Here is a 24,559-nt window from a genome sequence, read left to right as displayed (position 1 = left end):
TTTACAAAAACAGATGACTTAGCACATCTATTTCCTTCTTAAAATGTCAACATTCTGGAAAGTAGAGTTGTGCAAAAGCTAATTTCACAACTAAATATACTCATCAGAGAATTTGGGGATTAACTTCAGACCGCATGCATTTCAAGTAGTAGCTCAGAGACACATCCCCTTACTATATCATAGCAGGGTTGCCATTTTGAGAAAACTTTTTTTTCTTCAAAGTCATCCAATGAAAGAACCTTTCCTTGGTACCAGGTATCTTTCAGTAAGGCACAGATGGGATTTGAACCCATGATCTTCGGTTTACAAGACCGACGCCTTACCGCTTGGCCACCATGCCACTCTATGCTGCAAGATATTTATCAACATTCTGGAAAGTAGGAGTTGTGTAATGTGAATTTGGCACACAAATAAACTCAGTGGAGAACCTTGGGATTGAACCAAGGACCTCATACATAAATAGCATGCACTCCCCTCTGAGCTTCGATACCATTTTATTTGCAGATAAAATGCAATATTAATACAATGTACTTTTTATATACACCACTCCATTGAAACTACAATGAAATGATAGCAGCAATTCTAAATACAAGCAAGTATGGACAGTCATCTAACCCATGAACTTCAGTTTTTGAAAATGATGCAATTGAAGTTGGCAACCATGCCACTTCTGTTCCATAAATGTACGAACAGGGATTGAACACATGTTCTTCAGATTACAAGCGCAAATTATTCAGCACATCTCTGTTTCCTGCTGAGAATTTCAACATTCTGGAAAGAAGGAGATGGGTCAATGCAAAAATTGTTATGGAGAAGCTGGGGATTGAACCCAGGACCTCATACATGCGAAGCATGCGCTCTACCACTGAGCTACATCCCCTTTCTGTGAAAGAAAAAAATGTTTCTTATTTTTTTAAATTTCACCTATAATTAACCAGGTAAGCCAGTTGAGAACAAGTTTTCATATTCAACTGCGACCTGGCCAAGATAAAGCAAAGCAGCGCAACACAAACAACAACACAGAGTTACAGATGGAATAAACAAGCGTACAGTCAATAACACAATAGAAGAAAAAAAGAAAGTCTATATACAGTGCGTGCAAATGGAGGTAAGGCAATAAATAGGCCATTGTAGCAAAGTATTTACAATTTAGCAAATTAACACTGGAGTGATAGATGAGCAGATGATGATGTGCAAGTAGAAATACTGGTGTGCAAAGAGCAGAAAGTAAATTAAAACAATATGGGGATTAGGTAGGTAGATTGGGTGGGCTATTTACAGATGGGCTTTGTACAGCTGCAGCGATCAGTTAGCTGCTCAGATAGCCGATGTTTAAAGTTAGCAGTGTTGCCAACACCTCAGTAAGGAAAGTAGCTATTGGCTGTCCTAAAAGTCGCTAGAAGTTGCTAAATGATGTCATCACCTAATTTGCATAATTGTGCATGTAATTGTGATGGACACTGTAGGAGTGAGGAATAACATTGTGGAAGAGACAAAAAGTGAGAAAAATGAAAATGTCTGCAAGTATTCATACTTGCTAAATACAGTGACTAAGTCGCTAAGTTGGCAACACTGAAAGTTAGTGAGGGAATATGTCTCCAGCTTCAGCGATTTTTGCAATTCGTTCCAGTCATTGTCAGCAGAGAACTGTAAGGAAAGGCGGCCAAAGGAGGTGTTGGCTTTGGGGGATGACCAGTGAGATATACCTGCTGGAGCGCGTGCTACGGGTGGGGGTTGTTATCGTGACCAGTGAGCTGAGATAAGGCGGAGCTTTACCTAGCATAGACTAAAAAGATGACCTGGAGCGAGTCGGTCTGGCGATGAATATGTAGCGAGGGCCAGCCGACTAGAGCATACAGGTCGTAGTGGCCATATCAATACAATTGACCTTTTCTTTACACTGTTCTAATGAAAGTACATTTCCATAATATCATCTAGCTTCCATAAACGTCGAACAAGGATTGAACCCATGTGCTTCAGTTTACAAAAACAGATGACTTAGCACATCTATTTCCTTCTTAAAATGTCAACATTCTGGAAAGTAGAGTTGTGCAAAAGCTAATTTCACAACTAAATATACTCATCAGAGAATTTGGGGATTAACTTCAGACCGCATGCATTTCAAGTAGTAGCTCAGAGACACATCCCCTTACTATATCATAGCAGGGTTGCCATTTTGAGAAAACTTTTTTCTTCAAAGTCATCCAATGAAAGAACCTTTCCTTGGTACCAGGTATCTTTCAGTAAGGCACAGATGGGATTTGAACCCATGATCTTCGGTTTACAAGACCAACGCCTTACCGCTTGGCCACCATGCCACTCTATGCTGCAAGATATTTATCAACATTCTGGAAAGTAGGAGTTGTGTAATGTGAATTTGGCACACAAATAAACTCAGTGGAGAGAACCTTGGGATTGAACCAAGGACCTCATACATAAATAGCATGCACTCCCCTCTGAGCTTCGATACCATTTTATTTGCAGATAAAATGCAATATTAATACAATGTACTTTTTATATACACCACTCCATTGAAACTACAATGAAATGATAGCAGCAATTCTAAATACAAGCAAGTATGGACAGTCATCTAACCCATGAACTTCAGTTTTTGAAAATGATGCAATTGAAGTTGGCAACCATGCCACTTCTGTTCCATAAATGTAAGAACAGGGATTGAACACATGTTCTTCAGATTACAAGCGCAAATTATTCAGCACATCTCTGTTTCCTGCTGAGAATTTCAACATTCTGGAAAGAAGGAGATGGGTCAATGCAAAAATGTTATGGAGAAGCTGGGGATTGAACCCAGGACCTCATACATGCGAAGCATGCGCTCTACCACTGAGCTACATCCCCTTTCTGTGAAAGAAAAAATGTTTCTTATTTTTTTAAATTTCACCTATAATTAACCAGGTAAGCCAGTTGAGAACAAGTTTTCATATTCAACTGCGACCTGGCCAAGATAAAGCAAAGCAGCGCAACACAAACAACAACACAGAGTTACAGATGGAATAAACAAGCGTACAGTCAATAACACAATAGAAGAAAAAAGAAAGTCTATATACAGTGCGTGCAAATGGAGGTAAGGCAATAAATAGGCCATTGTAGCAAAGTATTTACAATTTAGCAAATTAACACTGGAGTGATAGATGAGCAGATGATGATGTGCAAGTAGAAATACTGGTGTGCAAAGAGCAGAAAGTAAATTAAAACAATATGGGGATTAGGTAGGTAGATTGGGTGGGCTATTTACAGATGGGCTTTGTACAGCTGCAGCGATCAGTTAGCTGCTCAGATAGCCGATGTTTAAAGTTAGCAGTGTTGCCAACACCTCAGTAAGGAAAGTAGCTATTGGCTGTCCTAAAAGTCGCTAGAAGTTGCTAAATGATGTCATCACCTAATTTGCATAATTGTGCATGTAATTGTGATGGACACTGTAGGAGTGAGGAATAACATTGTGGAAGAGACAAAAAGTGAGAAAATGAAAATGTCTGCAAGTATTCATACTTGCTAAATACAGTGACTAAGTCGCTAAGTTGGCAACACTGAAAGTTAGTGAGGGAATATGTCTCCAGCTTCAGCGATTTTTGCAATTCGTTCCAGTCATTGTCAGCAGAGAACTGTAAGGAAAGGCGGCCAAAGGAGGTGTTGGCTTTGGGGATGACCAGTGAGATATACCTGCTGGAGCGCGTGCTACGGGTGGGGGTTGTTATCGTGACCAGTGAGCTGAGATAAGGCGGAGCTTTACCTAGCATAGACTAAAAAGATGACCTGGAGCGAGTGGGTCTGGCGATGAATATGTAGCGAGGGCCAGCCGACTAGAGCATACAGGTCGTAGTGGCCATATCAATACAATTGACCTTTTCTTTACACTGTTCTAATGAAAGTACATTTCCATAATATCATCTAGCTTCCATAAACGTCGAACAAGGATTGAACCCATGTGCTTCAGTTTACAAAAACAGATGACTTAGCACATCTATTTCCTTCTTAAAATGTCAACATTCTGGAAAGTAGAGTTGTGCAAAAGCTAATTTCACAACTAAATATACTCATCAGAGAATTTGGGGATTAACTTCAGACCGCATGCATTTCAAGTAGTAGCTCAGAGACACATCCCCTTACTATATCATAGCAGGGTTGCCATTTTGAGAAAACTTTTTTTCTTCAAAGTCATCCAATGAAAGAACCTTTCCTTGGTACCAGGTATCTTTCAGTAAGGCACAGATGGGATTTGAACCCATGATCTTCGGTTTACAAGACCAACGCCTTACCGCTTGGCCACCATGCCACTCTATGCTGCAAGATATTTATCAACATTCTGGAAAGTAGGAGTTGTGTAATGTGAATTTGGCACACAAATAAACTCAGTGGAGAACCTTGGGATTGAACCAAGGACCTCATACATAAATAGCATGCACTCCCCTCTGAGCTTCGATACCATTTTATTTGCAGATAAAATGCAATATTAATACAATGTACTTTTTATATACACCACTCCATTGAAACTACAATGAAATGATAGCAGAAATTCTAAATACAAGCAAGTATGGACAGTCATCTAACCCATGAACTTCAGTTTTTGAAAATGATGCAATTGAAGTTGGCAACCATGCCACTTCTGTTCCATAAATGTAAGAACAGGGATTGAACACATGTTCTTCAGATTACAAGCGCAAATTATTCAGCACATCTCTGTTTCCTGCTGAGAATTTCAACATTCTGGAAAGAAGGAGATGGGTCAATGCAAAAATGTTATGGAGAAGCTGGGGATTGAACCCAGGACCTCATACATGCGAAGCATGCGCTCTACCACTGAGCTACATCCCCTTTCTGTGAAAGAAAAAATGTTTCTTATTTTTTTAAATTTCACCTATAATTAACCAGGTAAGCCAGTTGAGAACAAGTTTTCATTTTCAACTGCGACCTGGCCAAGATAAAGCAAAGCAGCGCAACACAAACAACAACACAGAGTTACAGATGGAATAAACAAGCGTTACAGTCAATAACACAATAGAAGAAAAAAAGAAAGTCTATATACAGTGCGTGCAAATGGAGGTAAGGCAATAAATAGGCCATTGTAGCGAAGTATTTACAATTTAGCAAATTAACACTGGAGTGATAGATGAGCAGATGATGATGTGCAAGTAGAAATACTGGTGTGCAAAGAGCAGAAAGTAAATTAAAACAATATGGGGATTAGGTAGGTAGATTGGGTGGGCTATTTACAGATGGGCTTTGTACAGCTGCAGCGATCAGTTAGCTGCTCAGATAGCCAATGTTTAAAGTTAGCAGTGTTGCCAACACCTCAGTAAGGAAAGTAGCTATTGGCTGTCCTAAAAGTCGCTAGAAGTTGCTAAATGATGTCATCACCTAATTTGCATAATTGTGCATGTAATTGTGATGGACACTGTAGGAGTGAGGAATAACATTGTGGAAGAGACAAAAAGTGAGAAAATGAAAATGTCTGCAAGTATTCATACTTGCTAAATACAGTGACTAAGTCGCTAAGTTGGCAACACTGAAAGTTAGTGAGGGAATATGTCTCCAGCTTCAGCGATTTTTGCAATTCGTTCTAGTCATTGTCAGCAGAGAACTGTAAGGAAAGGCGGCCAAAGGAGGTGTTGGCTTTGGGGATGACCAGTGAGATATACCTGCTGGAGCGCGTGCTACGGGTGGGGTTGTTATCGTGACCAGTGAGCTGAGATAAGGCGGAGCTTTACCTAGCATAGACTAAAAAGATGACCTGGAGCGAGTGGGTCTGGCGATGAATATGTAGCGAGGGCCAGCCGACTAGAGCATACAGGTCGTAGTGGCCATATCAATACAATTGACCTTTTCTTTACACTGTTCTAATGAAAGTACATTTCCATAATATCATCTAGCTTCCATAAACGTCGAACAAGGATTGAACCCATGTGCTTCAGTTTACAAAAACAGATGACTTAGCACATCTATTTCCTTCTTAAAATGTCAACATTCTGGAAAGTAGAGTTGTGCAAAAGCTAATTTCACAACTAAATATACTCATCAGAGAATTTGGGGATTAACTTCAGACCGCATGCATTTCAAGTAGTAGCTCAGAGACACATCCCCTTACTATATCATAGCAGGGTTGCCATTTTGAGAAAACTTTTTTTCTTCAAAGTCATCCAATGAAAGAACCTTTCCTTGGTACCAGGTATCTTTCAGTAAGGCACAGATGGGATTTGAACCCATGATCTTCGGTTTACAAGACCAACTCCTTACCGCTTGGCCACCATGCCACTCTATTTATCAACATTCTGCAAGATATTTATCAACATTCTGGAAAGTAGGAGTTGTGTAATGTGAATTTGGCACACAAATAAACTCAGTGGAGAACCTTGGGATTGAACCAAGGACCTCATACATAAATAGCATGCACTCCCCCTCTGAGCTTCGATACCATTTTATTTGCAGATAAAATGCAATATTAATACAATGTACTTTTTATATACACCACTCCATTGAAACTACAATGAAATGATAGCAGAAATTCTAAATACAAGCAAGTATGGACAGTCATCTAACCCATGAACTTCAGTTTTTGAAAATGATGCAATTGAAGTTGGCAACCATGCCACTTCTGTTCCATAAATGGAAGAACAGGGATTGAACACATGTTCTTCAGATTACAAGCGCAAATTATTCAGCACATCTCTGTTTCCTGCTGAGAATTTCAACATTCTGGAAAGAAGGAGATGGGTCATTGCAAAAAATGTTATGGAGAAGCTGGGGATTGAACCCAGGACCTCATACATGCGAAGCATGCGCTCTACCACTGAGCTACATCCCCTTTCTGTGAAAGAAAAAATGTTTCTTATTTTTTTAAATTTCACCTATAATTAACCAGCTAAGCCAGTTGAGAACAAGTTTTCATTTTCAACTGCGACCTGGCCAAGATAAAGCAAAGCAGCGCAACACAAACAACAACACAGAGTTACAGATGGAATAAACAAGCGTACAGTCAATAACACAATAGAAGAAAAAAGAAAGTCTATATACAGTGCGTGCAAATGGAGGTAAGGCAATAAATAGGCCATTGTAGCGAAGTATTTACAATTTAGCAAATTAACACTGGAGTGATAGATGAGCAGATGATGATGTGCAAGTAGAAATACTGGTGTGCAAAGAGCAGAAAGTAAATTAAAACAATATGGGGATTAGATAGGTAGATTGGGTGGGCTATTTACAGATGGGCTTTGTACAGCTGCAGCGATCAGTTAGCTGCTCAGATAGCCAATGTTTAAAGTTAGCAGTGTTGCCAACACCTCAGTAAGGAAAGTAGCTATTGGCTGTCCTAAAAGTCGCTAGAAGTTGCTAAATGATGTCATCACCTAATTTGCATAATTGTGCATGTAATTGTGATGGACACTGTAGGAGTGAGGAATAACATTGTGGAAGAGACAAAAAGTGAGTAAAATGAAAATGTCTGCAAGTATTCATACTTGCTAAATACAGCGACTAAGTCGCTAAGTTGGCAACACTGAAAGTTAGTGAGGGAATATGTCTCCAGCTTCAGCGATTTTTGCAATTCGTTCTAGTCATTGTCAGCAGAGAACTGGAAGGAAAGGCGGCCAAAGGAGGTGTTGGCTTTGGGGATGACCAGTGAGATATACCTGCTGGAGCGCGTGCTACGGGTGGGTGTTGTTAATCGTGACCAGTGAGCTGAGATAAGGCGGAGCTTTACCTAGCAGAGACTAAAAAGATGACCTGGAGCGAGTGGGTCTGGCGACGAATATGTAGCGAGGGCCAGCCGACTAGAGCATACAGGTCGTAGTGGCCATATCAATACAATTGACCTTTTCTTTACACTGTTCTAATGAAAGTACATTTCCATAATATCATCTAGCTTCCATAAACGTCGAACAAGGATTGAACCCATGTGCTTCAGTTTACAAAAACAGATGACTTAGCACATCTATTTCCTTCTTAAAATGTCAACATTCTGGAAAGTAGAGTTGTGCAAAAGCTAATTTTACAACTAAATATACTCATCAGAGAATTTGGGGATTAACTTCAGACCGCATGCATTTCAAGTATTAGCTCTACCGTAGAGACACATCCCCTTACTACATCATAGCAGGGTTGCCATTTTGAGAAAAGTTTTTTTTCTTCAAAGTCCTCCAGTGAAAGAACCTTTCCTTGGTACCAGGTATCTTCCAGTAAGGCACAGATGGGATTTGAACCCATGATCTTCGGTTTACAAGACCAACGCCTTACCACTTGGCCACCATGCCACTCTATTCTGTAAGATATTTATCAACATTCTGGAAAGTAGCAGTTGTGTAATGTGAATTTGGCAGACAAATAAACTCAGTGGAGAACCTTGGGATTGAACCAAGGACCTCATACATAAATAGCATGCACTCCCCCTCTGAGCTTCGATACCATTTTATTTGCAGATAAAATGCAATATTAATACAATGTACTTTTTATATACACCACTCCATTGAAACTACAATGAAATGATAGCAGAAATTCTAAATACAAGCAAGTATGGACAGTCATCTAACCCATGAACTTCAGTTTTTGAAAATGATGCAATTGAAGTTGGCAACCATGCCACTTCTGTTCCATAAATGGAAGAACAGGGATTGAACACATGTTCTTCAGATTAAGGGCGCGAATTATTCAGCACATCTCTGTTTCCTGCTGAGAATTTCAACATTCTGGAAAGAAGGAGATGGGTCATTGCAAAAAATGTTATGGAGAAGCTGGGGATTGAACCCAGGACCTCATACATGCGAAGCATGCGCTCTACCACTGAGCTACATCCCCTTTCTGTGATAGAAAAAAATGTTTCTTATTTTTTTTAAATTTCACCTATAATTAACCACCTAAGCCAGTTGAGAACAAGTTTTCATTTTCAACTGCGACCTGGCCAAGATAAAGCAAAGCAGCGCAACACAAACAACAACACAGAGTTACAGATGGAATAACCAAGCGTACAGTCAATAACACAATAGAAGAAAAAAAGAAAGTCTATATACAGTGCGTGCAAATGGAGGTAAGGCAATAAATAGGCCATTGTAGCGAAGTATTTACAATTTAGCAAATTAACACTGGAGTGATAGATGAGCAGATGATGATGTGCAAGTAGAAATACTGGTGTGCAAAGAGCAGAAAGTAAATTAAAACAATATGGGGATTAGATAGGTAGATTGGGTGGGCTATTTACAGATGGGCTTTGTACAGCTGCAGCGATCAGTTAGCTGCTCAGATAGCCAATGTTTAAAGTTAGCAGTGTTGCCAACACCTCAGTAAGGAAAGTAGCTATTGGCTGTCCTAAAAGTCGCTAGAAGTTGCTAAATGATGTCATCACCTAATTTGCATAATTGTGCATGTAATTGTGATGGACACTGTAGGAGTGAGGAATAACATTGTGGAAGAGACAAAAAGTGAGTAAAATGAAAATGTCTGCAAGTATTCATACTTGCTAAATACAGCGACTAAGTCGCTAAGTTGGCAACACTGAAAGTTAGTGAGGGAATATGTCTCCAGCTTCAGCGATTTTTGCAATTCGTTCTAGTCATTGTCAGCAGAGAACTGGAAGGAAAGGCGGCCAAAGGAGGTGTTGGCTTTGGGGATGACCAGTGAGATATACCTGCTGGAGCGCGTGCTACGGGTGGGTGTTGTTATCGTGACCAGTGAGCTGAGATAAGGCGGAGCTTTACCTAGCATAGACTAAAAAGATGACCTGGAGCGAGTGGGTCTGGTGACGAATATGTAGCGAGGGCCAGCCGACTAGAGCATACAGGTCGTAGTGGCCATATCAATACAATTGACCTTTTCTTTACACTGTTCTAATGAAAGTACATTTCCATAATATCATCTAGCTTCCATAAACGTCGAACAAGGTTTGAACACATGTGCTTCAGTTTACAAAAACAGATGACTTAGCACATCTATTTCCTTCTTAAAATGTCAACATTCTGGAAAGTAGAGTTGTGCAAAATGGATGGATGCCCAGATGGCGTAGCAGTCGGACGTGTGTTTTGTCTTGTCCCGTCCTGTATAGTGTAAATATAGTTTTTCCTCGTTTTTTTTCTGTATATATTTCGTACATATTTTAATCTCACTTTCCAACTACAGGCTGAATATACTCTCCTGCAACCCGCATCACCCAATGTGGTACGGATCTGCTTTTTCTATACTTTAGAATCGGAACCCTCATCAGAAGCTAGCCGCTAACTAGCTACTAGCTAGCCACTGCTAGTGGTCTTCAACGCTAACTAGGACACCAGCGCGACATCTACCCAAAGCATATCAGACTGCTTTTTCTCTACCACATCTCCGGATTCCTACCGCAAGCTCTGAACCTTTATACCGGATCATCGTAAATAGCTAGCTGCAATCCGAGTGGCTACTCCTGGCTAACGTCTCTGTCCCAGAGCAAGCACCAGTTAGCCTGGAGCTAGCCTCGAGCTAAGCCCATCTCCCGACTAGCCGAAGAGGTCCAAAAATACCTAATTTGCCAATTGGCCTGGACCCTCTACTGACCCTCTACTGCCGACACGGAGCCCCGCCGATCCATCACGACTGGTCCGCCGACATAATCGTCCGAGGGGGTTTCAACAGGCTTTTCCGCTGCGACATCGCCAAAGATCCATCTGCTGGCCAAGGCCCGCGAGCTTTCTGAATCGCTGTATCTCCAGCTCACCGCATGAAGAGGAATAAACAGACTCACCCCATCGCGACGTCCCCCAAAGGTTAACTCTCTAGCCCTCGCTATCTCCATGCTTGCTAATTCGGCCTGCTAACGGCTAGCTTGTCAAGCTCCGGTCCGCTAACTGCTACCTTGTCTAGCTCGGGCCTACGAACTGTTAGCTTGTTAGCACAGGCCTGCTAACCGTCTGAACCACCGCGTCCCAATCACTCTCTGACCCCATTTACTTTCTAACCCTAACCCTAACCCTAACCCTATCTCTTTTTGATTTTTAATTTGTTTATACCTTCCGGAAACCTGCCTCACCCAATGTGATACGGAATCGCTATTACTTTTACTCTTATTTTTATTTTTATGACACACTCAAGAACCTCCAGACGCTAACCAGCTAACTAGCTACAAGCTAGTTAGTCATTGTTAGTTTTTTTTAAAACCTGGATAACACTCGCCAGCCCAGCCCCCCTGCCCATCCACTGCTGCCCCCTGGACACTGATCTCTTGGCTACATAGCTGACGCACGCTGGACTGTCCATTAATCACGGTACTCCTTTCTGCTTGTTTGTCTTACCTGTCGGCCCCGTTGCCTAGTCAACGCCAGTTTACCTGCTGTTTGTTGTGCTAGCGGATTAGCCTCGCCTACTGTTTTTAGCTAGCTTTCCAAATTCAACACCTGTGATTACTGTATGCCTCGCTGTATGTCTCTCTCAGATGTCAATATGCCTTGTATACTGTTGTTCAGGTTAGTTATAATTGTTTTAGTTCACAATGGAGCCCCTAGACCCACTCTGCATACCCCTGTTACCTCCTTTGTCCCACCTCCCACACATGCGGTGACCTCACCCATTACAACCAGCATGTCCAGAGATACAACCTGTCTCATCATCACCCAGTGCCTGGGCTTACCTCCGCTGTACCCGCACCCCACCATACCCCTGTCTGCGCATTATGCCCTGAATATATTCTACCATGCCCAGAAACCTGCTCCTCTTATCCTCTGCCCCCAACGCTCTAGGCGACCAGTTTTGATAGCCTTTAGCCGCACCCTCATACTACTCCTTCTCTGTTCCGCGGGTGATGTGGAGGTAAACACAGGCCCTGCATGTCCCCAGGTACCCTCATTTGTTGACTTCTGTGATCGAAAAAGCCTTGGTTTTATGCATGTCAACATCAGAAGCCTCCTCCCTAAGTTTGTTTTACTCACTGCTTTAGCACACTCTGCTAACCCTGATGTCCTTGCCGTGTCTGAATCCTGGCTCAGGAAGGCCACCAAAAATTCAGAGATTTCCATACCCAACTATAACATCTTCCGTCAAGATAGAACTACCAAAGGGTGGCGGAGTTGCAGTCTACTGCAGAGATAGCCTGCAAAGTAATGTCATACTTTCCAGGTCCATACCCAAACAGTTCGAACTACTAATTTTGAAAATTACCCTCTCCAGAAATAAGTCTCTCACTGTTGCCGCCTGCTACCGGCCACCCTCAGCTCCCAGCTGTGCCCTGGACACCATTTGTGAATTGATCGCCCCCCATCTAGCTTCAGAGTTTGTTCCGTTAGGTGACCTAAACTGGGATATGCTTAACACCCCGGCAGTCCTACAATGTAAGCTAGATGCCCTCAATCTCACTCAAATCATCAAGGAACCCACCAGGTACAACCCTAACTCTGTAAACAAGGGCACCCTCATAGACGTCATCCTGACCAACTGGCCCTCCAAATACACCTCCGCTGTCTTCAACCAGGATCTCAGCGATCACTGCCTCATTGCATGTATCCGCCACGGAGCCGCAGTCAAACGACCACCCCTCATCACTGTCAAACGCTCCCTAAAACACTTCTGTGAGCAGGCCTTTCTAATCGACCTGGCCCGGGTATCCTGGAAGGACATTGACCTCATCCCGTCAGTTGAGGATGCCTGGTCATTCTTTAAAAGTAACTTCCTCACCATTTTAGATAAGCATGCTCCGTTCAAAAATGCAGAACCAAGAACAGATACAGCCCTTGGTTCACTCCAGACCTGACTGCCCTCGACCAGCACAAAAACATCCTGTGGCGGACTGCAATAGCATCGAATAGCCCCCGTGATATGCAACTGTTCAGGGAAGTCAGGAACCAATACACGCAGTCAGTCAGGAAAGCTAAGGCCAGCTTCTTCAGGCAGAAGTTTGCATCCTGTAGCTCCAACTCCAAAAAGTTCTGGGACACTGTGAAGTCCATGGAGAACAAGAGCACCTCCTCCCAGCTGCCCACTGCACTGAGGCTAGGTAACACGGTCTCCACCGATAAATCCACGATTATCGAAAGCTTCAATAAGCACTTCTCAACGGCTGGCCATGCCTTCCGCCTGGCTACTCCAACCTCGGGCCAAACAGCTCCGCCCCCCCCGCAGCTCCTCGCCCAAGCCTCTCCAGGTTCTCCTTTACCCAAATCCAGATAGCAGATGTTCTGAAAGAGCTGCAAAACCTAGACCCGTACAAATCAGCTGGGCTTGACAATCTGGACCCTCTATTTCTGAAACTATCTGCCGCCATTGTCGCAACTGTAAGGAATTGCTATTTCGTATGCAGGTGACTAACTTACTGCTAATTACATGGCTACAACTCACAGTAAAGCCTGTGGGGTCCCCTACAGGATAGCTCCCACATTACACACATAATCTCCTATGTAACCGAACACTGTGTGCCCGAAGAAGATCCTACGATGACGGACAGACAACTGAGCCAATGGCGGAAGACTACAGACTACAACCAGCTGAACCAATCCGGAGATCCGATCTTCCTAGGGTCAACCTACTTTCTGTGACGTATATAAGGGCTGTGCTGACTGTTTACGCTCTCTCTGCCTGCCGTTCCACACGAACTAACGGAAGAGCCGTAATTACGTTGTAATACATATTTTCACTCTGAATAAACTGTTTACTTGTCATAAAATTTACCACTTAGTCTGAATCGATCCTTGACCGGCTCACCCATCTACATATCCAATTGCTAACACAACCCCTATTACCAGCCTGTTCAACCTCTCTTTCATATCGTCTGAGATCCCCAAGGATTGGAAAGCTGCCGCAGTCATCCCCCTCTTCAAAGGGGGAGACACCCTGGACCCAAACTGCTATAGACCTATATCCATCCTGCCCTGCCTATCTAAGGTCTTCGAAAGCCAAGTCAACAAACAGGTCACTGACCATCTCGAATCCCACCGTACCTTCTCCGCTGTGCAATCTGGTTTCCGAGCCGGTCACGGGTGCACCTCAGCCACGCTCAAGGTACTAAACGATATCATAACCGCCATCGATAAAAGACAGTACTGTGCAGCCGTCTTCATCGACCTCGCCAAGGCTTTCGACTCTGTCAATCACCATATTCTTATCGGCAGACTCAATAGCCTCGGTTTCTCGGATGACTGCCTTGCCTGGTTCACCAATTACTTTGCAGACAGAGTTCAGTGTGTCAAATCGGAGGGCATGTTGTCCGGTCCTCTGGCAGTCTCTATGGGGGTGCCACAGGGTTCAATTCTCGGGCCGACTCTTTTCTCTGTGTATATCAATGATGTTGCTCTTGCTGCGGGCGATTCCCTGATCCACCTCTACGCAGACAACACCATTCTATACACTTTCGGCCCGTCATTGGACACTGTGCTATCTAACCTCCAATCGAGCTTCAATGCCATACAACACTCCTTCCGTGGCCTCCAACTGCTCTTAAACGCTAGTAAAACCAAATGCATGCTTTTCAACCGATCGCTGCCTGCACCCGCTTGCACGACTAGCATCACCACACTGGATGGTTCCGACCTTGAATATGTGGACACCTATAAGTACCTAGGTGTCTGGCTAGAATGCAAACTCTCCTTCCAGACCCATATCAAACATCTCCAATCGAAAATCAAATCAAGAGTCGGCTTTCTATTCCGCAACAAAGCCTCCTTCACTCACGCTGCCAAGCTTACCCTAGTAAAACTGACTATCCTACCGATCCTCGACTTCGGCGATGTCATCTACAAAATGGCTTCCAACACTCTTCTCAGCAAACTGGATGCAGTTTATCACAGTGCCATCCGTTTTGTCACTAAAGCACCTTATACTACCCACCACTGCGACTTGTATGCTCTAGTCGGCTGGCCCTCGCTACATATTCGTCGCCAGACCCACTGGCTCCAGGTCATCTACAAGGCCATGCTAGGCAAAGCTCCGCCTTATCTCAGCTCACTGGTCACGATGGCAACACCCATCCGTAGCACGCGCTCCAGCAGGTGTATCTCATTGAGCATCCCCAAAGCCAACACCTCATTCGGCCGCCTTTCGTTCCAGTACTCTGCTGCCTGTGACTGGAACGAATTGCAAAAATCGCTGAAGTTGGAGACTTTTATCTCCCTCACCAACTTCAAACATCAGCTATCTGAGCAGCTAACCGATCGCTGCAGCTGTAAATAATCTATTGGTAAATAGCCCACCTATTTTCACCTACCTCATCCCCACAGTTTTTATTTATTTACTTTTCTGCTCTTTTGCACACAAATATCTCTACCTGTACATGATCATTTATCACTCGTGTTAATCTGCAATATTGTAATTATTCGCCTACCTCCTCATGCCTTTTGCACACATTGTATATAGACTCCCCTTTTTTTTCTCTACTGTGTTATTGACTTGTTAATTGTTTACTCCATGTGTAACTCTGTGATGTCTGTTCACTCTGCTATGCTTTATCTTGGCCAGGTCGCAGTTGCAAATGAGAACCTGTTCTCAACTAGCCTACCTGGTTAAATAAAGGTGAAATAAAAAATAAAAATAAATATAAAAAGCTAATTTCACAACTAAATAAACTCATCAGAGAATTTGGGGATTAACTTCAGACCGCATGTATTTCAAGTATTAGCTCTACTGTAGAGACACATCCCCTTACTACATCATAGCAGGGTTGCCATTTTGAGAAAAGTTTTTTTTCTTCAAAGTCCTCCAGTGAAAGAACCTTTCCTTGGTACCAGGTATCTTTCAGTAAGGGAACAGATGGGATTTGAACCCATGATCTTCGGTTTACAAGACCAACTCCTTACCGCTTGGCCACCATGCTACTCTATTCTGCAAGATATTTATCAACATTCTGGAAAGTAGCAGTTGTGTAATGTGAATTTGGCACACAAATAACATCTCTGTTTCCTGCTGAGAATTTCAACATTCTGGAAAGTAGGAGTTGTGTAATGTGAATTTGGCACACAAATAAACTCAGTGGAGAACCTTGGGATTGAACCAAGGACCTCATACATAAATAGCATGCACTCCCCCTCTGAGCTTCGATACCATTTTATTTGCAGATAAAATGCAATATTAATACAATGTACTTTTTATATACACCACTCCATTGAAACTACAATGAAATGATAGCAGAAATTCTAAATACAAGCAAGTATGGACAGTCATCTAACCCATGAACTTCAGTTTTTGAAAATGATGCAATTGAAGTTGGCAACCATGCCACTTCTGTTCCATAAATGTAAGAACAGGGATTGAACACATGTTCTTCAGATTAAGGGCGCAAATTATTCAGCACATCTGTTGATAATGGGATATGATAAAGGGTGAGTCGGTGAAGGATCGATGCAGACAAGGTGGTAGATTGTACGACAAGCGACAGGTTTATTTCAAAGTGGAGATATCTGGTACAGCGTATATACGGGCCCCTCTGTTAGCTCATCAGAGACTAGCAAAAAAGACACTAGCTAACAATGGGTACAAGCTTCATATACAGAACAGAAAGTAGGTTGATATCTAGGAGATCGGATCTTCGGATTGGATCAGGCTGGGGTGTAGTCATCCGGCATTGGCTCTGTTGTCTGTCCGTCATCGTAGAATCCTGCCATGCCTGTTCTTGGTCGTCACACCCCGTTCAGCTGAAAAGGAGATCTGGTGTGTGCGCTATCTTCAGTCACACAATGTTCGGCTGGGAGGGAGATTATGTGTGTGTGTTAGTTTGTCTCTAAGTCTAGGCTTTCTGCCAATCTGTGGGTGTCTTATCTGGGTGTCCTCGGCAGCTATGTGTGTACTGTATGTGCGTCGTCCCTGTCTTCTGGGGTCAGTGTGTAAGAGCGTATGCGTCCCTATCTTCAGGGGAGTTGTGGCCGAACTGCCGGCTAGCACCTGTGGCTAGGAGTATCCTGTTGTGACAGTGTTCTGGATGATTACAGTGAGTGTGTGTGTGTGAGAGATATCCTGTATGGGGCCCAACCTGTTTTACTATGTGTCTCAGCTATAGTAGTGTAATGTCACCTACATAGGAATTAGCAGTAATGTAATGTCACCTACATAGGAATTAGCAGTCCTCTACAAATCCCTCTCTTCACGTCTCCCCAGAGACGTGACACAACCTAACTAGATTCTGATACAAAAGAAAACTTTTCCCAAAGGGGCTATGAAAAAGGCACAACATTAAAAAGAAATGGATGTATATGTATTACCACCATGTTCTCCTCTCAATCCCACTATGTACTAAGTTGGCTACCAGCCACCTAGGAACTTACAACCCTCATTTAACAGAGCGGAGAACAACAGCTCTAAATGAAAGTAAAAATGATATTCTACATAGGCCAACTATTTCCAGCCGGAAAAGTTGTGATACCCTCTCTTCACATCTCCAAAGAGATGTGACACTCTCTAAAGGGTATTCTCCACCTCATCCTCAAACTCTGGCAGGTCATTAGCAAGCAGAGGATACATCTGGGAAGGGGAAGAAGGGTCAATAGCTCTGGAGATAACTCTAGCAGTAAGGGACCGGATACATGGAATGCAACCGCAGCCGCACAACACTAAAATGGCTGCAAAAACTAAAAGATGGGTCTCATGCTCCATACCGTTATCTCGCACCTGGCTCCTGTTATCTAACAAAAGACTGCTTGTTCTCGCAACCCCACGCTCTGAATGTGCCCTCCCTTCTGTATTTTCCCAGCATGAGAAAGTTCCATGGCCCTGATACTTTCAACAATGTTTCAAATCAGCTAGAGAACATAACACATACACACATCCACCCAAGGCAACAGCAGATAATATATATGGTAATGGCTATAATGTAAAATAACCCCAAGGGTGTGAAATTTAAGTCCCCCTTTTGACACTCATTATCCTTTATTTCAGCAGTCATAGCATTTCATGAAAATAATAAAAAGTTTATTATTAATAACAAGTGATATATGTCTATTGTTATATGCGTTTCCCCCTTTTGACACCCACAAGGGTGTCACTTATCAAAAACAGGATAAAACTTTATTGTTATTGACATGTAAGATGTAGGATAAAACTTTGGTCATGGAAAACAGAGGAAAGAATTATTAGAAACCATCTGGTCCTCTCAGCTACTCCTATCCTGTACCAGGTGGGCTCCTTGCCACCCAGGGACTCTAAACCTTTACAACAGGGAGAACAAACATACTGGAAAGAAAACCTATCATAAAAATGTATAACAAGGAACTGTGGTGGTGTAAAATTATTCTACTACCTCACCCACAGCATACCATGGGTCATCCTCAGTCAGTCCCATCCTCTCCTGAAAGCATGCTTCCGTATCGGCATCTCCAACTGGAGCATCAAGCAAAGGCAACATGCCTGAAGCCTTCACCATATCTGTAACATATTTCTTAGAACACGGTATGATGCAAGCAGCACATCACATCAATAACAAATAATACAAGAATTAGGGTCAGAAATCCAGTAACCATCATATCAGTGTACTTACCAAACCAGGCCAAGAGAACAGACTCCTCCACCCCCCCTGTGGACCTCATCTTATCAGATAGTGCATCAAGCCCGCCCTAGATATCATCTGGACTGGTATTATTAGGAATATACGTGCAACATTGTTTACCGAACATCTTGCAAACGTCCCCCTGACTGGCAAGAAGCATATCCAAGGCAAGTCTATTCTGTCTGGAAACCCCAAATGTGGCCTCAAGCTGTTCAGACATACCAGTGAGTGCATCACGGGAGTTGATTATAGTAGATATAATTAATCCATGCAGTCTGTCTAGCATCCACCATGGCTGGACCCATAGTAGGTAGTAAGTGCCAGAGTCCATCATTCCTACCCAAGGCCTGAAACTCATGAGGAACCCCCACTGGCACACCCAACAGGTTAGTGTTTATGTCAACTACATTCTCTGAGCGCTACGTCTATGTCTCCCATGGGATGGAATGTTTTCAGGTCCCTTGGATACAGAACCCAGCAGCTGTTCAGCAGTAACATCAACAATGGTCAGTGGAATTATCAAACTGGTCAGAGCACACGTACCTTGCCATTCTCCTCTAAGAATGGGTCTCAGCACTCTTGGCTCCACTCATCCACCTCACATCAGCCTGTAACTGGCCAAGTGGAATTAATGGTTATGTTACTACTGCAATCAGCTTCAGGCAATCCCCCATAATCAATGCCATTACCTGTACCCGTGATGCACTCTTAATTGCCCCCATATGCCTCAACACCCCAAGAGGCCCGATGAGGAGGTACTGCAGGAAACACAAGGCTCAAAGAGGAACAGAGGGTTGAATTGGGCTTAACCTGGTAAAAACTTCTCAGAATACACAACCACCCCTCTCCTTCTCCTACAGCAAATGGGTGTGTAGCCAGAACAGGTCTAGCATGACTACAAATAATGCAGTCCTTTCCTCTCAGGGTTTTAGCTGTGTACCTCATATAAGACAGCCACAAATTGTCCCTACTATCAAAACCAGTCTCAGTTCCTAATTGATCAATAGCCGAATAGTCTCTAACATTAATTACCTGAATGGTATTTTTAACACAGTGGTGGTAGAGGAGTGTGTCCGGTTACCTCTGGTCTTGGCAGTACCTTAATAGAAAACACACCCATCATGTCTGTCCTCGTCCTTTGTAGTCCGAGGGTGTGAGTGCCTGCATCAGAGAGCTAATTGTTTTGATGGTTAGTAGGATTTCATCACCTTTACAAAGTTCAACATTGCTCCCAGGTTTCCCCATATCATGGAAAACCTATCCACCCTTGTGGGATCCCCCTTGCTATAAGGATACCCTCTTCTCCAATCCTAGAACTGTCCGAAGTCGGTTATCATGTAATCTCTACTCTAACTTCTTGTCTACCCCGATCTAGGGATCTCTTATGCTCATTTTGGAACAAAATACACATCACTTAGCCAGAGCCAGACACATCTTCACTTCTATGAACAAAAACAGGGGTGATAGGACAGGTAGGGTTACTTCATTCGAGAGTTGGCCCCCGGAATTCTGTTAATTCCAGTTCTTCTCTCGAACACTGTTTTAATGTCCGACAGTGAAAAGTGTCTTACCCTTCCGCCGTGCGATATGAATCTGGGTAGCTCTTTCAGCTAGCTGTCACCAGGGGTCATCTATGGTCCCCAAGCCTCTGGGACTGGATTGAGTGACTTCACCTGTAGTTCACCTGTAATGCATAAAATCCTGGACATACAGGCTTGGTTAACAAACAATTTCTCATATGTTTTATCTGATTATATCTTTAACTTCTATGCCCAATTGTTAGCTTACATATTTAATTATTAGTTTCTTATCCAATCGGCCCCATCCTATCCTAGACCACATTTACCCATCCCCCTTTTGATACCTGGCTCTGCCCAGGTAACAACCTTACCTACTCTAAATCATGACTTAGGTAAGATTAGTATATTATCCTTATGTCTGACATCATCATGAAGGAGCGCCCCCATCATTTTCCACATGTCCAACTCTCTCCCCTGTCTCCACTCAGCAACTGTTATCTTTGCCTGTCCTGCCCCCCCCCTTTCCAAAACCTCTCCTCTGCTCTCTCCAACTTTCAAGGTCTCTGCAGTTGCGGGCGGAGGGCCCCTCCGTCTGCCTTTTCCCCTATCTGTAAAATACCATGTCTCTGGGAACGTGAAAATCCCCTTAACCCAAACGTTTACTACAAAAACAAAACCTAATAATTATGATAATCCCCTCAAACTCAAATAATTTGTCTCGGTGTTTCATGTTTTATTCGTGTTTCTCCAAATGGTCTCCCCAAAAATACTTCTTAGATACCCAGCCATTAGACACACAAACAACTGTGATAAACGTGCACTGTCCCTTTAACATAAAAACCTCAGCCTGCAATCCCCTCTGCGGGCCTTTCATTGTTCCCCATAATGAAAACAGATTCTAATGTTAGTCTACCTTAACCTCCTGTTTAATTTCAGTGGTTTTATCTGAACAATCAAACCAAAATCAATAACCGGGAAGAACTTGTGTAAACTAATTAAAAGAACAAAATAAATCTACCTTATTTCTCAGCACTTGGTTAGAACACCACTCCCGTCTTACATCGACCACGCCCGTCGCCCCTTACCTAGTGTATATCTTATCTATTACTCAGTGGCTCAATTAATGTTTATCGTAAGTATGTTCAGATGTTGATTATGTAATTCTACAATATTAGTATAGTTCAAACCTCATAATATAACTCCACACACAGAATTTTACATTAATAGAGTTTAACACCTTTTCCAACAGTCATGCACACCCCCTCAATATTCTATGATATAACTCTCATCAGCAAGCCTGCGACTTTTTCAACATTCTCACCGGTACCAGCTCCACAAATCTTCATTCTCCCCAGCAAGCAGACCAGTAGGAGATGCAATAGCCCCACCTTCTGTCCATTCTCTGTACAGCTTCTCACCCCGTCTCCTCCACTCCTTGCCCTCTCTGCCTTTATTTAATCCTAGAGTGGACTTCAGCGCTCTCAACACCTTTTCCATTTCCAACGACATTCCATGTACACTACAATACTGCCAACAACCCATGCCTTTACTGAAACCCAAGTGATACCCTTTCCCTACGGCTAAATCGGCCCCCAATTAGTTGGTGATCACTCGTTACCCACCACTCATACATGTAGTCCCAGACTATCCATTCAAGCTTTGGTGGCCACCCGTTACCCATCATTCATACATGTAGTAAGTGTTCTCTGTTACCACCTACCAGCCAGGCATACTAGTACATCCCATACACAATGCACCATTAAGTATGGTTGATCAATAATAAAATTGCAGTTGCCAATGGAGATATTACTTTCTCAACTATTTTCCAATCTCACACATCATTGTAGTTTAAATTTAGTAACTTACATCAAACAGGTATCTCACAAAACTAAATTTGGATAACTCCAATGTGCAGAACTTTAGTTTTTCACAACAGGTGTCTGCTTACCCTTTTTATTTGACCGGTCAAGATTTGTGAGACACACCGTCCGACGACAGTACTGGCCAATCGGCTGGCACACCAATGTCCAGCGATGTCCTTTTACCAGACCACGTCGGGGTCACCATTTGTCATTTATTGTATATTTTAGTAAATATATATGTATATTTTGACCAATTGAAATATATATTCAGACTATCTGAGTATACTTAGCCCGTCACTGGTAAATACCCGTGATGAATTCCTGGAGCCACGTACTCTGCCTTATCTCAGAGCTGCTCCCTCGCACACTCAGAATTTTATATGCGTTGTTTAATTTACACGGCGTTGTGGAATGCGCAACCAATAGATTATATGGCAACACAACTAAAACATTGTTTAAACATTCACTCGATATAGGCAGTACATCTAAAACATCGTTTGAACATTCATTCAATAAAGTCGACACATCTAAAACATTTTCTAAGCATTCGTTCAATTTATCATTCAGTAGACACTTAACACTTATGCACATACATTTGAGAATTCTCGAACACCCCGAATCTATCAGTTACCGATCTCAGTCGGACCTGTCACAGCAGGACTTATTGAATAGAATTATCACTTAAATTAATTCTATCAGTTACCGATCTCAGTCGGACCTGTCACAGCAGGACTTATTGAATAGAATTATCACTTAACATAGTACAAATTAGTTCTATCAGTTACCGATCTCAGTCGGACCTGTCACAGCAGGACTTATTGAAATAGAATTATCACTTAACATAGTACAAATTAGTTCTATCAGTTACCGATCTCAGTCGGACCTGTCACAGCAGGACTTATTGAATAGAATTATCACTTACAAATTAATTCTATCAGTTACCGATCTCAGTCGGACCTGTCACAGCAGGACTTATTGAATAGAATTACGACCACATATGTTTACTTCACTGTCATTCTCATGTCATTTATGCATATAAATTTAAACAAGAATTCATACTCACACCCGGTAATACTGATCAAATTTGGATAGACTATGCGACAATATGCAAAGTTTGATTTAACAGGTTTTGCTTACCTTGTTTATGGTCGACCTTGTGATCAGTTTCCCGAGTTGAGCAGAATTGTTGTCCTCCCCCGAATGTCTTCACCTGTCCTCCGCGAACCGTCCTTTCACCAATTCGCCCCCTCACACCCACACCAACTACTCTGGACTGGGTCGTTAGTTAACCATCCTCTGCTACCATTTCTGTTGATGATGGGATATGTAGATAGGGCGAGTCGGTCAAGGATCGATTCGGACAAGGTGGTCAATTATATGACAAGCGACAGTTTATTCAGAGTAAAGATATCTGGTACAACGTATACGGGCTCATTCATTTGGCTACCAAGGAACCAGCAGAACGAAGCCCCGATAACAGATTGTAAGCATGTTATGTACAGTACAAAAAGTGGGTTGAGTCTGAAAGTCCCTGGCTTTTGATTGGCCACAGTTGAGGTGTTGTCTTCTTGGATTGGTCCTGTTGAGCCGTCCGTCGTTCCTCCGGGTCTCGTCGTGTCGTTCTCAGTCACACAATGTTCGGCTAGGAAGGAGATTGTGTGTGTGTGCTTGTGTCTGCAAGTCAAGGCTGTCTCTTCCTCCCAATGTGTGGGTGTCTTATCTGGGTGTCCTCGGCAGCTATGTGTGTACTGTATGTGCGTCGTCCCTGTCTTCTGGGGTCAGTGTGTAAGAGCGTTATGCGTCCCTATCTTCAGGGGAGTTGTGGCCGAACTGCCGGCTAGCACCTGTGGCTAGGAGTATCCTGTTGTGACAGTGTTCTGGATGATTACAGTGAGTGTGTGTGTGTGAGAGATATCCTGTATGGGGCCCAACCTGTTTTACTATGTGTCTCAGCTATAGTAGTGTAATGTCACCTACATAGGAATTAGCAGTAATGTAATGTCACCTACATAGGAATTAGCAGTCCTCTACATAAGGCGTCGGTCTTGTAAACCGAAGATCATGGGTTCAAATCCCATCTGTGCCTTACTGAAAGATACCTGGTACCAAGGAAAGGTTCTTTCATTGGATGACTTTGAAGAAAAAAAAGTTTTCTCAAAATGGCAACCCTGCTATGATATAGTAAGGGGATGTGTCTCTGAGCTACTACTTGAAATGCATGCGGTCTGAAGTTAATCCCCAAATTCTCTGATTAGTATATTTAGTTGTGAAATGAGCTTTTGCACAACTCTACTTTCCAGAATGTTGACATTTTAAGAAGGAAATAGATGTGCTAAGTCATCTGTTTTTGTAAACTGAAGCACATGGGTTCAATCCTTGTTCGACGTTTATGGAAGCTAGATGATATTATGGAAATGTACTTTCATTAGAACAGTGTAAAGAAAAGGTCAAATTCATCGCCAGACCGACTCTCTCCAGGTCATCTTTTTAGTCTATGCTAGGTAAAGCTCCGCCTTATCTCAGCTCACTGGTCACGATAACAACCCCCACCCGTAGCACGCGCTCCAGCAGGTATATCTCACTGGTCATCCCCCAAAGCCAACACCTCCTTTGGCCGCCTTTCCTTACAGTTCTCTGCTGACAATGACTGGAACGAATTGCAAAAATCGCTGAAGCTGGAGACATATTCCCTCACTAACTTTCAGTGTTGCCAACTTAGCGACTTAGTCACTGTATTTAGCAAGTATGAATAC

General features: G+C 42.8%; 1 long non-coding RNA gene and 10 other non-coding genes across 11 annotated transcripts; all 11 read right to left on the bottom strand.

Moving 5' to 3' along the window:
• Positions 1-268: 268 nt before the first annotated feature.
• Positions 269-340, bottom strand: trnat-ugu (transfer RNA threonine (anticodon UGU)). Its single transcript has one exon. It is a non-coding gene; the product is annotated as a tRNA-Thr (tRNA).
• Positions 341-808: 468 nt separating this feature from the next.
• trnaa-cgc (transfer RNA alanine (anticodon CGC)) lies at positions 809-880 on the bottom strand. Its single transcript has one exon. It is a non-coding gene; the product is annotated as a tRNA-Ala (tRNA).
• A 1,366-nt stretch (positions 881-2,246) lies between these two features.
• trnat-ugu (transfer RNA threonine (anticodon UGU)) lies at positions 2,247-2,318 on the bottom strand. Its single transcript has one exon. It is a non-coding gene; the product is annotated as a tRNA-Thr (tRNA).
• A 469-nt stretch (positions 2,319-2,787) lies between these two features.
• trnaa-cgc (transfer RNA alanine (anticodon CGC)) lies at positions 2,788-2,859 on the bottom strand. The gene has a single exon. It is a non-coding gene; the product is annotated as a tRNA-Ala (tRNA).
• A 1,363-nt stretch (positions 2,860-4,222) lies between these two features.
• On the bottom strand, positions 4,223-4,294 carry trnat-ugu (transfer RNA threonine (anticodon UGU)). Its single transcript has one exon. It is a non-coding gene; the product is annotated as a tRNA-Thr (tRNA).
• Positions 4,295-4,761: 467 nt separating this feature from the next.
• Positions 4,762-4,833, bottom strand: trnaa-cgc (transfer RNA alanine (anticodon CGC)). The gene has a single exon. It is a non-coding gene; the product is annotated as a tRNA-Ala (tRNA).
• Positions 4,834-6,197: 1,364 nt separating this feature from the next.
• Positions 6,198-6,269, bottom strand: trnat-ugu (transfer RNA threonine (anticodon UGU)). The gene has a single exon. It is a non-coding gene; the product is annotated as a tRNA-Thr (tRNA).
• Positions 6,270-6,748: 479 nt separating this feature from the next.
• On the bottom strand, positions 6,749-6,820 carry trnaa-cgc (transfer RNA alanine (anticodon CGC)). The gene has a single exon. It is a non-coding gene; the product is annotated as a tRNA-Ala (tRNA).
• A 1,372-nt stretch (positions 6,821-8,192) lies between these two features.
• trnat-ugu (transfer RNA threonine (anticodon UGU)) lies at positions 8,193-8,264 on the bottom strand. The gene has a single exon. It is a non-coding gene; the product is annotated as a tRNA-Thr (tRNA).
• A 469-nt stretch (positions 8,265-8,733) lies between these two features.
• trnaa-cgc (transfer RNA alanine (anticodon CGC)) lies at positions 8,734-8,805 on the bottom strand. Its single transcript has one exon. It is a non-coding gene; the product is annotated as a tRNA-Ala (tRNA).
• Positions 8,806-16,301: 7,496 nt separating this feature from the next.
• Positions 16,302-17,289, bottom strand: LOC135567706 (uncharacterized). The gene is made up of 2 exons (XR_010462391.1): positions 16,989-17,289; positions 16,302-16,956 (listed from the first exon to the last, which is right to left on the bottom strand). It is a non-coding gene; the product is annotated as an uncharacterized LOC135567706 (long non-coding RNA).
• Between the last annotated feature and the right edge of the window lie 7,270 nt (positions 17,290-24,559).

The sequence above is a fragment of the Oncorhynchus nerka genome, unplaced genomic scaffold, assembly GCF_034236695.1.
Source record: "Oncorhynchus nerka isolate Pitt River unplaced genomic scaffold, Oner_Uvic_2.0 unplaced_scaffold_1843, whole genome shotgun sequence".
Taxonomy (NCBI): Eukaryota; Metazoa; Chordata; class Actinopteri; order Salmoniformes; family Salmonidae; genus Oncorhynchus; species Oncorhynchus nerka.
Note: the sequence above shows the minus strand (reverse complement) of the source record. Positions and strands in the feature narration are given on the sequence as shown.